The sequence below is a fragment of the Triturus cristatus genome, chromosome 2_1 (genome assembly GCF_964204655.1).
Source record: "Triturus cristatus chromosome 2_1, aTriCri1.1, whole genome shotgun sequence".
Classification (NCBI taxonomy): Eukaryota; Metazoa; Chordata; class Amphibia; order Caudata; family Salamandridae; genus Triturus; species Triturus cristatus.
The window spans coordinates 12,860,188-12,877,249 of NC_140581.1; positions in this window are offsets into that span (position 1 = coordinate 12,860,188).

Below are 17,062 nucleotides of genomic sequence, written 5' to 3' on the forward strand. Positions count from 1 at the left end.
TACTTTTCAACATCACCCCATCTTCGCAATAATGCTACCATTTCCTTAATCTGTCCTGTTCTACCAGTAGCATTCAAATTTTCAATGTCCTTCTCTGTAAAATCCATCCTGTAAGTTCTTTGTAAAGCTTTCACTTTATCAATGTCAACTCCCTGTTCATTTGCTATTGCTCTTAGCCTGTCATGTGTATTCCTTGCTCTCCAGGTAACACTCTTACACATAAACATTAGTTCACCATCATGATGACTCTTCAGAATCTCTGTTGGAACTGTCCCTGTGACAAGCTCTTCTAGTTCTACACGTAACTTAGCTACATCAATTACTTGTGAATCTTTATCCTTTTTCTGTAGAACCTTCATCCAATCGTTCAAATCATCAACTGTTATTTCAGCAGTTTTTCTCACTGGAACCACTCTCTTTTGCGGTTCTAAAATCGGCATCCCTGAACAACTAGCTTCACTAGCATCCAATATTTCACTACATGTGTCATGTCTTGATTGTCTCAGGTCATTTCTTTCTGCTCTTTTGCCTGAATCTCCTGAAGGACCAACTGAATTTGTCAGATTATTCCCAACATATGGAATCACCAGTCCATTCTCACCTGCTCTCTGTTTGTCAAACACAGGCATAACTGGACCTATTGTTACAGGCACCGTAACAGCTTCTAGATTCTTCGTTAACTCCCTAATCTTCTCAGTCAACTCTGTTGTAGTTCTGGCTAATTGTCTGGCATTTTTATCAAGGTAATGATCACTCCTTACCTCAGGTGTCTCATTTTCTGTCTCACTAACACAAACTGTATCTCTTATCGGAGAAACAACTGGTGTACTTTTGTCCGGTTCTGGTCTATATGGAGGTGGTCTTTTGTAAATCATGTCATTCAAGACCTCATCCTCATACTCATTAACTCCATATCTTCTTATTTCTGACTCAGGAACCCTTTCTGCTCCTCCTTCAACTGTTCTCATCGGATATAATCCCTCTGACATACTAACATCTCGCCACCTTTTCATTCGATCATGATGAGTCTCACGATCATGTCTCCTCCCAAACATGTACCTGTAATACCCTCCAGATCTTTGTTTCTCTCTCTCATGTACTTCTTCTTCCCATTCCACTAAAGCCTCGAACTGTGTAGGTCTCGGCTTCGGGTCAAGACATAGCATCTTTTCCCGTAAATTTCTCAACACGGCCAGATTAAATGAACCATGTTCTGGAAATGCTAGAACACCATCTTCTTTAGTATACCTAACCCAATTCTCCAACCATATACAAGTATGAAACCCACGTCTCGCAGCCATGAAGGATGCAGGTTTTTACGGTGGAGGTAACAACTCGCCCTCTCTTGTTTTAACATCTTTATCCTTGCTAAACCACTTTTTAACTCTACCAAAAAATGTTTTTTTCTTCTTCTCTTCTTGATAATACATTTTATCGTTTACAAAGAACTTTCTACTCTTTCCGTATTATAAATATACAATACGAATTTTCAACCAATTGCAGCGCGACTCACACTAACGCACCAATCCTGGAACGTTTACGTCACTAGATAGCTCTTCCAATCCTTGCGCGGCTCACACTAACGTACCAATCCTAGCGCGAGCACTATTCTGATCTACCATCCAATCAGAGAGCGGTCTTTCTGACGTCAACAGTCGCTGCAGTTTGTCTCTGTCTTCTGTCACTCGTCTACCCCTCCTTTACAAAATCTTTTCAGTAGACTTCGTGTCAAAATTTCTACAAAATCTATTAGTTACAACATAAAAACATCTCCATTGTCTGCTTCGCTAACCACAGAATAGTAAAAGAGTCTATTTCATAAGAAACCTTTCATTGACACAGTAGCACTTCTTCTACTCTGTCCTACTAACATACATTCATTAACTGTTTCCTCTAGGACTTGTCCAAAGAGTCTTACAATCAACTAAATGTACAAACATTCACGCACATTCATACAAAGGAAATATAGTACATACGCGCAGAATCCTGCTTCCCGAGAACAGACAATCTGCTCCACTACAGAATTATATCACACATTAGCTAAGCAAACTTTCTTTGCCCAGTTCTTCAAATAAGCTCAGAGAATACCTATTACTCCTCCCGCGATAAGCTTTAACGGAAATCTTTACGGATCCCTGGGACTTAAGACCAGAGTTTCACAGATAACCTTCACTATCATTCACTTTCCTTATATACCAGAAATATCTAATAGTAACATACGACGATGTCACTGATTCCGAACCCAGACAATGTGACGTGCAACTTCAATTGTCACACGTTATTCCTTACAATTCCGTCTTTCCCGAGAGCAGCATATACTTCCCTCTGCCCTACTACGGAACTGCTACAGCTTCCAAGTTCCAGAAGCACTACATATAACTCAACATTACGACTCCAACACATAGTATTAGTACATATACCAACATGAACCAATAATCAATAATCAATAAAAACAATCTTATCTAATCAAGACAATCATCAAAACCATCCTCTGCTACCAGGAAATTGATAGAGATCAGGGTGTATATAATATTCCCACTACCACGGATAGAGTAATCTCACAGTTACACGCACATGCATACATCATACGCTAGGGCCCATTTCACTAACATACGCTCAAATACTCTACCAGCAATAAACCTGTGGAAAGAAAACACTCCTAAACACCCTGCATCTATATCGAGGCCGATAAGACCTGGTTTTGTGACTGTCCCTAAGTATAGTCTATACAATATATACAACAATAATCAATAATGCAAACCCAATAATTGACAAAAATGAATATCCAACACCATGTTTAAAATTATATTGCTTTATCTAAAATTAGTCAAAGAAAAATCAATCAGAGTAAATCATTTCTCATAGTTACCTATTCTAGCTAAATGTCAGAACGGGTCAGGACAAGTCTCTCGGTAAATGTCTCTCAAGACGAAGTCCCGTCAGCATCAATCCTCAGCAACGCAAGTTCATCACGCAGCAAAGGCAAAATGGTAAGTGGCAAATGGGGTGGCAAGAACCCTCTCTAAGCTAACAGTTCTTATAATAAATTGAACAAAGGAAAGATACATTGGAACATAGGAAAAATCATAATGTCCGCCGGACTTGCTGAGCAGAGCGAGAAGGAAAGGATGTAACATTGCAACATTTGTGAACCTCCGCTCAGGAAAAATACACATAGCGAAAACTACGGAACAGGAACCAAGAAAATAAAACATGTATCACATTAATCCGGCTTCTCCTCGGCTATCGAGCCACAGTTCAGAGTTTCCCTCTAAGGCTCCTTTGTTTTTCAAGATTGCCAAGGACACTTTCACTTCTCTTGGAGACCTCCCAAAAACTGCTGCTGTCCTCATGGAAAGTTTCTCGACAAGGACCATGGTCAGTTAGCTTCAAAACCATTTCCAGCAGGGGTCTCCCTCGTCTCAGTTTTCACATATTCACTCGAGGCCAGGCTCACAAAATCAGCCATCATGGACTAGGCCTCCATAGGCCACAATAGACCATCTCAATTAAAAGAAATAAAAAACAACGTTACTACAGCATAATGATTAAACAGTGTTAACCCCACTAATACCCTTATGTGTATGCATTTATCTAGCTCTCACAACATAAAAAAGCATTAATTCAAAAGCGTTTTGTGCTCAAACATAAACAGCACATAGCAACATTTAAACATAAAAACGCATTTAACACACGCGTTATTGTCAATCAGCACATTTAAGCACATTCACGTGTAACTCTTTCTTGTTAAAACAAACAGATTGATTAATATAAACACACTTGCACAAGACAAATAATTAATTATTAATTATTATTACTTTAGTACAACGAATAGACATGCCAGAGCTTCAAAAGCCCCAGAATTTTCAAACTGAAAACTCTGCTCCGGCAGATAACGCGCATTCCAGTGCCACAGTCATGAAAAGTGTTGCTGCACTGCGACAAGACAGTGTTGTAACACTTCTCACTACACACATCTTGTGACAGCATGGATGCGCTGTAATCACTGGACAGCGCTCCATGATGCAAGTAATGAAAGAAACATAAGGAATCCTGACGCATCTGCCTACGCTAAAGTCACACATTGCTGCAGTTGTGTCACAACCATGACCCAACTCCTGCAATGCATGGGGCCAGCCTATCCCTGCGGCACTGCCTCACCCTCATGCCTGCCATCAGGCAAGCGGAAGGTACTGACACAGTGCTGTTCATGAGGGGTGCCCGAATTTCGGCGCTGTTGGAGATCCATCGGTGGTGGTTGCGCGCTGCTGTGTCATCGTTTGGAAGCATTGGTGGAGTGTTGGTGCGGAGGGAGTTGACGAGATGTTCGTCACTGGCCTTGATCCAGCTGCGAGGGGGTGTGATGATGGTGGTGGCGACCGGTGGGCAAGGTGAAGACGTGATGTTCCCAATGATGATCGGTCCAGGAGAGTCCGGTGTTTTGGCTGTAGTTGAAGTACCCACTGGCGGAGGTGACGTGCTCGACCGTGTGTTCTTCTATGTGGCCTGTTGAGGTGACTTGCTGCTTGCGTCTGATGTCGGTGACCCTCCCCAGGAAGGGGTGGTGCTCTGGTCACTGGGGTTGGCTAGGTGGAACTTGAGTTCACCGAGTTGGATGTTGTCGGTGAATGGGAGACCCTGGGGTGCAATGATGTCTACAATGGTATTTGAGAAGGAGGGGGGCATGGCCCGGGGGGCCTCCACATGAGGGTGCCGCAGAGGATCTTCTTGGGCTTGGTCCGGATCTGGGAGTTGACGTGGTCCATGGTCACCCTTGACACATTAGAGTGCATTGTCAGTCAGAGTGTGCCTCTGTAGGTAACGGCAATGCCTCCTCCTTGACGTTTGGGGTGCTCCTTGCGGGTGATACTGCAGCCGTCAGTGATGGCGAAGGAGATGTCCAGCATGGAACAGAGGTTGGTCCTGGCAGGCGAGGTGGCATCCAGGTTTGATGACGGGGAGGGCGCTGGCATCGTAGCGGTGGAGTGTCCAAGAGGAATGCTCCTTGGTGCTGAGCGAGGTCCAGGGACAGACAGACGCAAACGGACTAGGTTATGGGTTGCCTTTGGCACGGGAGACGACCATTACAATGCAACTCCGACAACGCGGATGCCTTAACATCGCATTTGATCACAACGCATTGTGAGGTCAGTAATGGGGTAATATAAAGTTTCTCAGGTGTGTAAGGGTTTTGGGGTAAAATCTGAAAATGTACGTTTGTCTTGGGGTAAAATATGAAAAATGGGGTGTTTGTTGGGGTAAAATATGAAAAATCGTGTGTTTTCAGGATCAGGTGTTTTGTGGGGTAAAATATGAAAACTGGGGTGTTTTGGGGGTAAAATATGTAAAATGGGGTGTTTGTTGGGGATAAAATATGAAAAATGGGGTGTGTATTTTTCTCAATGTGATTTTTGTGTGTGTATTGGGGGCTCAAAAAAGGACTTCCAGGGTTCACGGTTGGGTTTGTGGTGCAAAGGTTGGTTTTGGGTTGCACTCACTGAAGTGGGAACAGTGATCTTTATGTCTCCGCTATGCAACACCCACTCTACTGTTGCAATGTGCCAAGTATTTGTATGCATTGGAATGGAATGTGAGGTGATGGCATGCGTCGCAACTACGTATGTGCCTTTAGCACAAGAGTGGTATGCCCGATGTGCATGGGCACACAGCGGCCACCATTGAGAAGTCTTGGGTGTGCTGGACAGCTGTGAGGTGGTAATTGTCGGAAATAACACTGGATGGTGCGTAGACACGTGGATGCGTGTGTGAGTGTGTGTTGTTAAAAATGTATTGAGGGAAGTCTTACCTCGAAACTGTGTCCTGTGTCTTTGTAGCTCCTGCTCTCCTGCGTCTGCTTCCAGGAAAAGGAAGTACGCAGCCAGGCTCTCTCCCCTGAGTCAATCCCAACGCTGCCATGCAGTGGATGGATTGGTAATCGGCAACGGGACAAGTCATGCAGCCAGGGGCCGGAGGGGTGGCCATGTTCTCCATGTAGGCTGTAATGCAGCCTGCATTGCGAACAGGGAAGTGTGCATGACTGCTTTGGAGGACCTGAGTGGGCCAACCAAACAGACATTGCCACTTGAGTGGGCATGCCAATCCGCCCATGCCCTGTTCTGTATTTGGAGCCGTCCGACTCACCCTCCCACCCACTTAGGATACATAGCATGATTACATCAGTTAGTTATCCCTTGTTTTTAACTTGTGATCTGTTTTTGTTGGCTTCTCACAGCCCGCACTTCCTGCTACCTGCCGCTGCTGCCCCTGTGGCCCCGCACCCCTGTCCTCACCCATTGCCGCCTCCCAGCTGATCGTTCCTCCCCCCTCCTAAATGGCGGACGCTGTGTGGTTGCACAACAGACATACGCCGCTGATGTGCAGAAGGCGCGCCTAAGCCAAGCCCGTCTGCGTCCGTCCGTGACCTGACCGCGACCAGCGCCAGGAGCCCTGGATCTTGAGCCAGCCACTGCTACACCCTCCACGCACTCAACCACGGAAAACTCAGAGACTGACAACAGGCCTAGTCAAACACGACCCAAGGCCAGTTCTCCTCCCTACACTGCCGCCAGACCTTTGTGGAAATATGGATTTTTCTGATCAGTTATGTCCCCTATCTTGGACCCCAACGGTTTCATGTATGAATCATAAGTACATGTATGTTCCCTCCAGTTCCAGTTATGAAGACGCAAACACATGTGCGTCCATCGTCAACCTGTCCTCTTTCAGATCCGCCACGAATGGGTCAGATATTCCATTCCTAAGTATGAAAGGCCACCGACTTTATATGGTTCACTTATGCCATTTTACAGTCCAGGCAAGTAGGCCCTGATTCTGTCATCAAACTCTTCTTGCCTTCTGCCTCTGAAAGCTCCAGTCTGAGCCTGCATCTGTGACCATGAACTTTGTCTCATTCCCTGCGCGGCTCACGAAGCCTGACATCAGCCTGCTGCCTGCCAAAAACTGTATTTCACCTTCGAAATTATCTGCTCCGTTCCCTGCCCGATGCATTCCTGTCTAGTAGTTTAAGTAAACATTCCTCCAGCTTCCGAGCAAAGGCCCGGCTTCTCTGTCTTTATACAAGTAATTCATAGCCCTATTACTATGGAAGATTTCTACCCACGCTTCTAGTGTAGACACTTAGACGCTTGTACACGCACTAACAGTCAGTATAGTCAGTATAGAATAAGATTCTACTCTAAAACGACCTCTCTTTTGGATAACTTAGTTCTTTAAACATAGGATGTTAGATATGATTTGGGATTAGGTTGACTTGACCCTCCAGACTTCTGTCGCCACATGTAGAGCTAAAATGTCAAGTCCCCTTCACCCCCTAGTTGCACGTCAATCACACGTCATGCTGCTGCGCGCGCATTTCTGCCAAGTATTTCTGCTGACATTGCGAAATTCTTTCATGTAACCACCCTCTTATGACATCACATCTGATGACGTTCTTTAAATCACACCTAGTTACGCCTATTTTTGCTACGTATGAATATATTATCACCACTATCAATTGTTACGCCTCTTGTATTTGCTTCACTGTAATGCCTATTGTATAAAAGTAATTGATTGTCAATAACGTATGTACTTCACTTCCTGAACCTTCGTGGTGATGGAACTTGGAGCAACCGATTATAATCGACCATTGGAATAAAGCCCATTCCGAACCTCTAATGCCACGGATTCTGCCTCTTATTTACTGAGCTATTTTTTTATGTTTCTGTATCAAATTAAGTCCCGGTAATTAAATTATTTACCACATGAATGGCGCCCGAATAGGGACACTTTCTCATCTCACGCGCCGGCGGTGCGTTGCAGGCCCGGTCTCCTGCCACAGCTGGACGGACAATAACGCGTACCAGCAGGATTTCCTGTATCTCCCTCCGGTCAAGCGGGGGCGACTGAGGCTGCGATCAACACAAAGACGAGGCGGTGAGAAGTGCGAAGTATCCCGACCAGAGCCTAGCTGAGAGAGCAAGATCCGAGGTATACAGAGGCCCACCAGTTTCCGAAGTCCCGTGTCGAGTCCAGTTTCCGAAGTGTTCGAGTCGAGTCCAGTCCGGTTCAAGTTCAGTTCAGTTTCCGAGGCCTTCCGTTTCCCAGCTACCCGGTGAGTACCATTACTGGGGAGGCGTTCTGACGTGCACATAGGTTGTGCCGGTCAAGACGGGTTTGGGTACACAAATCCGGTCTGCACTGTTTCAGCAGTGTATCTGTACTGTTTAGCAGTATATCTAGTATATCAAGTATATAAATTCAGAATAATTCAGTTAAAGTCGAGTATTATGTTTAGTGATTAAGTTTTTCTTAGATCGTCATCACCATCGTTGCTCAGTTAAATGTTAAATGTTAAATGTTTTAAAAAACGTTCTGCATGTTGTGGTATGAATGACTGTTCATTATTGTGTTTACTGTATTAAGTTTGTTCAAAATCAAGTATCAGATCAGTTTTCAATATGCCGCTCTTTTCGAAATTGAGACAGATCACAACAAGAAAAGGGGTACTCGAAGAAGCCGTTCCTATTCCTCCTAGGGACACTCCAGGGTACTTCATGTATCATAAGCATGGCTTAGACGCTATATTATTTCTTGATTTATGGGTAGACTACACCAAGGAATTACCAGAAAGTCAGAGGTGGCCCGCAGCTGGGACCTGGGATGCAGAATGCATCATGAAAGTCGAGGAAGAGTTATGGAAAAGGAAAGTCAGACAGTCACAGAAAGATGCCATTGAGTTATGGCGTAAAGAATCTCATAGACGTACAGAAAAAGCACTCCGACAGGAAGAGAAAAATAGAGAGAATTCAAATAAAGTCCGAGAAAATCTATTAATTGAAGAAGGTGCCCGAGTGAAATCAGAACAAGTAGACAGACAAAGAAATGCCCTTATGAATGGTATGTATCCCCTTCTGGCCGAAGGATTACCTAAGGCTACTCCAGAGATACCAAAAGACTTGCCACCCCCATTATTTCCAATAAAGGTACATCCTAAGGGGCATCCGAGAACCGCAGAAGATGTTTTTCTTTCCTCATATTTAGATGACGCAGCTCCCGAGTATGCTAATTCCGCCCCACATAGACCGCCTGCCAGGGATATTCAACGCCAAGATCCAGTATCCGTATCTCTACAGCAACAAGTCCTGACACAAGTTCCGGCAAGCACATCTGTTTCTGCATCTGTTCCTACAGCTACTTCTATAGCTGTGTCCACACCTATAGTTGCTGTATCACGTTCAACGAACCCTTTCACACCCGATACCCCAGACGGGGCTACCGGAGGTGCTACCAATATTTTTTCTACGCCACCCAGAATAAATAAACTTACCTTTCAAGAGTCAGCACATTCACGTACCCCCAAACTCATAAATGCCCGTACGCTTAAGGAACTTCTCATAGATTGTAGATATGACCCTGTGCCCGGCAAAGAGGACGAAATGATCATGGCATCATTACGTATCAGACGAGCCGCGGTGTATTTAGGGAAGTTACCAGGAATGACTGCGCATCTAGATAATATATACCATTTTGTCCAAACAGGGCGAGATTCAGAATGTATTAACAGAGCTATGGAATACCAGAAAGTGGAGATACAGGGGGAACTGTTACGTTTCCTCATAAATTGTGTGATCAGAAATCAAGACCAACCGGGGGTAGACCCGGAAGTAATGCAAATTCTTACCAGATGGAGCCAGAATATATCAGAAGGGAGACATGATAAGCAAAATTGTATAATAGCCATGTGCCGAAAGATCCGTAAAGAAATAGAACGCCTACACGAAGAGAGATTGGCGGTAGACCAGTTCGAACAAAGCGAGGAGGAGGGATTAGGACTGCCCGCAGGACAGTCAGACACCATAGCCTATGTAGGTAGAGGAAGATCTTGTAATAGTACTAGATGTTTTATTGACCCGATACGTCCGATATCTCCAGATAATAACAGGAATTTCCAAACACCTATAATAAATATAAGGTCCCCCGAGCACTCGTTCCAAGCCGCTGACAAATTACTCCGAGAACGAAGGGGTTATCATTTTCTCGATTCTATGGATGAACAAGAATTAGCCAGGTCAGCCGTTCAATGGGTTGACAGTCCCGGAATGTATGGTGATGATACAGTAGCCCACACATTTTTGAATCTCACCCCAGATGAACAGCGTTTAGCTGGGATCTATATGATTCAACAACTCCTTATACTATATCAGAGTCAGCATTCAGATCCTGGTCCTTTACCTGAAATACTGACTGAATTACTCAAGAATAGATGGAGAGGTTCAGGTACTAAGTTAATTAAAGAAATACTAGAATCAAGAAAGCAGTACATTCTTTTTGTATGCCCAGAACATGTCTCATTGCCCATCAAGGAAAGAACCACGTATTACATGGACAGACAGAATCCCTTACGAGAAGTACACCCAATAAAAGGCGAGGACAATGAGTTTAAACGTGTATTTGTATATACGCCCATATCGAAAATAGAATTGTTAGAAATGAAGAAAGTGGTACCCAGTCATGACAAAGACCCAGCAGGTTTTCACCGAGAAATTAAAGACATGTTACTCATGGGAGAGTATACCTATCCCGACATTATGACAATATTAAAGGTATTAATGCCTGCTGGCATTTATGAAAAACTCAGGGAAAAAGAGTGGGAGGTAGGCGACCAAAAGATAGAATGGTCAGCATTAGAAGCAGAAGAAAAGGCCCGAACTGCAGGAGCAGGACTTGGGGATAAAACTAAAGCACTACCAGGTTTACTAGTACAGGTACTGCCACGTTTATTAACTACGAAAAAGGAAGATTGGGGTACAATTTCAGCCTGTAAACAAAAGCAAGATGAAGACACTAGTGATTTCTATGCCCGATTTGAAAAATGTTTTGGTATAAATAGTGGCATAAAAGCAAGTAGCGAATCATATCCACATCTGTTCGTGACAAAATTAGTTGAAAATTCCTTGCCTCAAGTGAAGAATAGAGTATTAAAATTCGAGAGTACCTGGCAAGGTAACACTCCATCACAAATGTTACAAATGTTACAGTACCATCATAATAGAATTAGAGAGGAACAAGAACATGAACAAAGACGCATGAAAGACACGAAAATGAAAATGCTAGTCTCCCAGACAGTTCCAGCTGAAGGACATAAAAAGGGTGCAACACATTCCGGTGATTCAACAGGACCTATAAAAGGGATATGCAACTATTGTAAAAAGCCAGGTCATTACGTACACGATTGTCCAGTTTTGAAACATAATATCGCCATAGGTAATACAAAAGAAAGACCACGGCCACCTAGACAGGATCAGAATGAACAAGGAGCCCCGCAGCATGCACAGTCCATGCCAGCTCCACCACAGTCTATACAGTTTGTGCCAGCTGCACCAGCGCTGCCTGTTGCTGCCACACAAACCACGACACGACAACTGTACCAGACCGCACAGTATGACTATCCTGATTTTCAGCGATACGCATGAACCAGCCTAGAGAGGGAAGTTGACTTACCCCTTATCGAGGTCCCTGTAGACCAAGAAGGACCTTATGTACATAGTGAATTATTAGGCCAAGATAGAAAATTTTTACTCGATACAGGGGCAAGTCGAACAACCATAAAACGTAGTGAAGTTCCAGGGGCACCCCTCTCAGGCTCACAGAATATTTCCCTTGGTTTTTCAGGAAAACCTATTGTTAATGAAGTGTCACAACCTCTTCCACTTACGATAGGACCTTTGACCCGAACTACAGATTTATTGCTTACTAAATCATGTCCAGAAAACTTGTTAGGTATAAAAACACTGAAAGCTCTAGGAGCTATAATATGTTGTTCTCCGGAAGGAGTAAGATTGTTTTTACGTGATTTCAAAGGTCTTTATGTGTCTAGAGACATGGATCCCCGATTGCAGACTTTACCTACACATCTGTGGGCACAAGGCCCTACTGATGTTGGTTGCATGAATATTACACCATATCGAGTCACACTAAAGGCAGGAGTGGTACTACCACGAATGCGACAATACAAGTTACCACCAGATGCTGTAGTGGCTTTACTACAAATCATTGACGAACTCATTGCCCAAGGAGTGGTTGTGGAAACAGACTCCAATGTATGTAATTCCCCGATAATTCCGATTCTTAAACGAACAGATCCGAAGGCCCCGCCAGTATATCGATTGGTTATTGATCTGCGCGAATTAAACAAATGCATTGTGCCACAATTCCCTGTGGTCCCAGATATCTCATCATTACTGACAGCTATTGATTCCGAAGCAACATTCTTTACTGTAATTGATCTCAAGAATGCTTTTTTCAGCGTCCCAATAGATCCAGAAAGCCAATATTTGTTCGGATTTAGTTTAAATGGACGTAGCTTTAAATTCTCACGCGCACCTCAAGGATTTACAGAAAGCCCCAGCATCTATAGCCAAGCACTGAAACGAGAACTCGACAGTATCCACATGCCAGTTAACACTGCTTTGCTTCAATATGTCGATGATCTGCTGATCACCGCGAGAAGCGAACCCGAATGTGAGAAAGCATCACTGACAGTTTTACAATTCCTAGCCGAAAAGGGGCACAAGGTGTCCCCTTCTAAGCTGCAATTCTGTGTCCAGCGAGTTGTTTATCTTGGACACTCGCTGTCCAAGGAGGGAAGGCAGCTTACACCCGACCGCATTCAGTTAATAGCTAACATGCCAATACCCAAGACACAAAAGGAGGTACGGGCTTTCATAGGCCTCACTTCATATTGTAGGCAGTGGATCCCTCAGTATGCATTTCTAGCAAAACCACTCATTCAGTTGACAACACAGGAGGCAGCCACATCGACTGTTCTCCCTTGGACTCAGGAACATACACAAGCTTTTGAAAGCCTAAAGAAAGCTTTATGTCAAGCACCTGTTTTAGCAACGCCATGTTACAGAAAACAGTTTACACTCTTTGTTACAGAACGCGAAGGTACTGCCTTGTCAGTACTCACACAGGAACAAGCAGGATCACACAAACCATGTGCTTATTTTTCTAGTACATTAGATCCAGTAGCTCAGGCTTTGCCTGCATGCCTAAAATCAGTGGCAGCAACAGCTTTAGCAATCAGACAAAGCGATGCTATAGTGTTAGGACATCCATTGACAGTTCAAGTACCACATGCAGTAGAGGTTCTTGTAAATAGAACGCAAACACAACACTTGACTATTGCGCGACTCACTGGGTACGAATTAACATTGTTTCAGCCACATATAGAAATCAGACGTTGTAACACATTGAATCCTGCCACACTTTTACCTGTAATCGAAACAGACCCACTAGCCCATGACTGTATTGAAGTTATTACAATCACGACGAAACCCAGACAAGATTTAACCGATGTCCCATTGTCAGACCCAGACCTGACGTTGTATGTAGATGGTTCATGTATGAGAACAAGTACAGGAGAGTTAGTGGCCGCTTACGCAGTCACAACAGATACTGAAATTATTGAAACAAATTGCATAAATACATTGTCAGCTCAAGCCGCAGAGCTCGTCGCTCTGACACAAGCCTGTATTCAAGCCACAAATAAAAAAGTCAACATATACACTGATTCACGTTATGCATTCGGAGTTGTACATGACTTCGGCGTGCTGTGGCGAGAGAGAGGTTATTTAACTTCCCACGGTGCCCACATTCAGCACGGACCCCTCATTCATGCCTTATTAGATGCAATACATCTACCAATTGCAATATCAATTATGAAATGTAAAGCTCATACGAAAGTTACTGATATCATTTCTCAAGGCAATGATCTAGCTGACAGAACAGCTAAACAGACTGCTCAAACTCAAACATCTGACATGACAAAGACAATAGTCCCGACGCCAACACATTGTATGACGATTAAAGATCCTACTCTTGACGTAATTGACATACAGACACATGCTACACCAGACGAAATAAAGAAATGGACTGAATTAGGAGGGATCCAAACGGATCAAGGATGGATGATGAAGGAAAAGTCTGTGTGGTTCCTTCCTGATTCAATGGTCCAAGTTATAATTAACACTGTACATAGTCCCGCACATCTAGGAGAAAAAGCCATGCTAGATAGCATTCAACACATTTGGTTCAATAAACATTTACGAGCAGCAGCCAAACAAAAAGTTCGTACCTGTATGATCTGTTGCCAGTTCAACCCAGGAAAAAGCGTTCCCGTAGAACAGGGTGGATTTCAGCCTCCTGATCATCCTTTTGAAGTCCTCCAGATGGATTATATCCAGATGGAACGATGTAGAGGATTCAAATATGTTCTCGTAGTTGTTTGTGCTCTTTCCCGTTGGACGGAGGCATACCCGGTTTCAGATTACACTGCCCCGACTACTGCCAAACAGTTGGTTCGAGAATTCTTCCCACGATACGGTTTACCACGTGTTGTTCACTCAGATAACGGCCAGCCGTTCTCATCCGAATTAATGAAACACGTTTCACTTTTGTTAGGCTATCAGTGGAAATTCCACTGTGTCCGACACCCCGAGGCAGCAGGTCTCGTAGAAAGACATAATCAGACTCTGAAAATTAGATTGTCCAAAATATGCAGAGAGAAAGGTGTCGACTGGGTAGTAGCATTACCAGTTGCACTCTTTTACACGAGAATGGTAGCACACTCTCGAACAGGGCTATCCCCGTATGAAGTGATCTTCGGCAGACCACCAAATATGTGGGGGACGCCTATACCACGCAAAATAACTGATATTGACTGTAATATGCTGACAGATTACTTGGCTTCCTTGATGTCTGCACTACAATCTTGTCGTTCACAGGTAGCTGCAGCTTTTCCTGATAACACTGAGGTGAAACCCCATGACGTAGTCCCGGGGGACCTGGTCCTCGTGAGGAACTTTGATCGAAAGACTCAGCTGGATCCTAGGTGGAAGTCGCCTCAGCTGGTTCTGCTCACCACAAGGACAGCCGTGAAGATCGAGGGCAGAAAAGGCTGGATTCATTCAAGTCATATCAAGAAATTTCATGGACTACCAGCGGATGTGAATACCACACCTCGTGTGTCTTCACCCATTGACTCAAAACTTCCTTTTGTTGAAAAGAGTAATTCCGAACATTATAAACTAAAGCTCAGGTCCAACCAGTCAAGCAATTTGATTGTTTAAGTCCTCTCCGAGGTGAAGCGGTTGAATTGTCTCTGGCATGTATCCCTTGGACCTGAATAGAGATAGCACCCGAAAAATGTTGAAACGACAGGCGTACTGTAAATCACTGCGTAGTCATTGCATAGTGACGTTATTAATTTTGTTTTTCTTAAGTCTTTTAATAATTACTGCAAGTATATTGTTGCACATATATTATCCTATTTCTAGACATGTTTACAATGTTACTGCTGAACATTCTTTTAGTGAATTACCTCCGTTTGAGTTGTCTTATAGATTTGCGCTGCGCAATAACACGTTTATCAGTATGTTACATCATTCCCATCAGGTTAGCAATGCTACAAATTGTTGGATATGTGGCCGACTCCCTCCCTATCAGAATTATAAAGGAATTCTACCTCTCTTTCCATACCCGTTCACACACAACGGCTCCTGTGGAGCATGGTTTAGTCTAATTAATTCTCTAGATTCGAATTCTGCAGTTTATCAAGATAACTGGGTATGGGGAAATTTGAACTTAGTTTTGCTTAAAGTCTGCTATCCTAACAAGGAGGGACTTCCCCAGAGAACAGGAACTGACCTAGAAAATGAAGTGTATGGATTAGGTAATTTTACGCTTAATCTTATGATCCTAAATGTCGAATCCGAAGCTACTCCAATTTTGCCCGCTATGTCAATATTTCCAGTAAAAGGTGAATTATGTGTAAGAAAGAATGGTTCCATAAATATGGGCCATAGTAAATGCACCACTGTAGTAGAATTTAGTGATCAAGGCAAGTCTACATTTAGAGCTTCCCGCCATTCTTATTTCATCTGTGGTCAGACGGCATATGTACGTTTGCCTCTAGATTGGGATGGTACTTGCTACATTGGATTCCTTTTGCCACCTGTTTTCCTAGCTCCTCCTGATTATCACAGAAATACTCATTTAGTATATAATAGAGTAAGGAGAGATCTCCCGATAGTCGATTACACTGAAACAGCATGGGAAAAATACACAGATTTCAATAAAGGTCTCTTTCCCTATATAGGTACCGTTACTAATAGTAAGCTGATACGTAGATTAACTAGAACCCTTGAAGCAGTAGTGAACGAAACTATTTCCGCCTTAGGCAATTTAACAGAAGAGCAGTCTGCTATGCGGATTGTTGTGCTTCAAAATCGTCTTGTCCTTGACGTCATCCTGGCCGATAGGGGCGGAGCTTGTAGGGTCATCGGATCAAGCTGTTGCATTTTCATACCAGAAAATTCGCCATCTGTATATAAAGCCATAACTCGCCTTCATAAGATTGTAAGCCAGATACACCAGAATCCAGGCACCTGGACTTGGTCTGGTTGGTTTTGGAGTGTATTATCTACCTTTGGATGGAAGGTCCTATCTTTCCTAGGTATTGGCCTTCTCATACTATTCAGTTGTTGTCTATGTCTACAATGTGGACCAGCGATTTGTGGTCTGTGTGCCACATCGTGTATTCCACCACCAGGATTTCATTCATCACGGAAGAAGAAAGAAGAACAAATGATGCTATATGAACAGATCAATGGATTGATGAAGATTGATATCTCTTAACGGGCAAGTAGGGGACAAGGAGGGAATGTGGAAATATGGATTTTTCTGATCCGTTATGTCCCCTATCTTGGACCCCAACGGTTTCATGTATGAATCATAAGTACATGTATGTTCCCTCCAGTTCCAGTTATGAAGACGCAAACACATGTGCGTCCATCGTCAACCTGTCCTCTTTCAGATCCGCCACGAATAGGCCGGATATTCCATTCCTAAGTATGAAAGGCCACCGGCTTTATATGGTTCACTTATGCCATTTTACAGTCCAGGCAAGTAGGCCCTGATTCTGTCATCAAACTCTTCTTGCCTTCTGCCTCTGAAAGCTTCAGTCTGAGCCTGCATCTGTGACCATGAACTTTGTCTCATT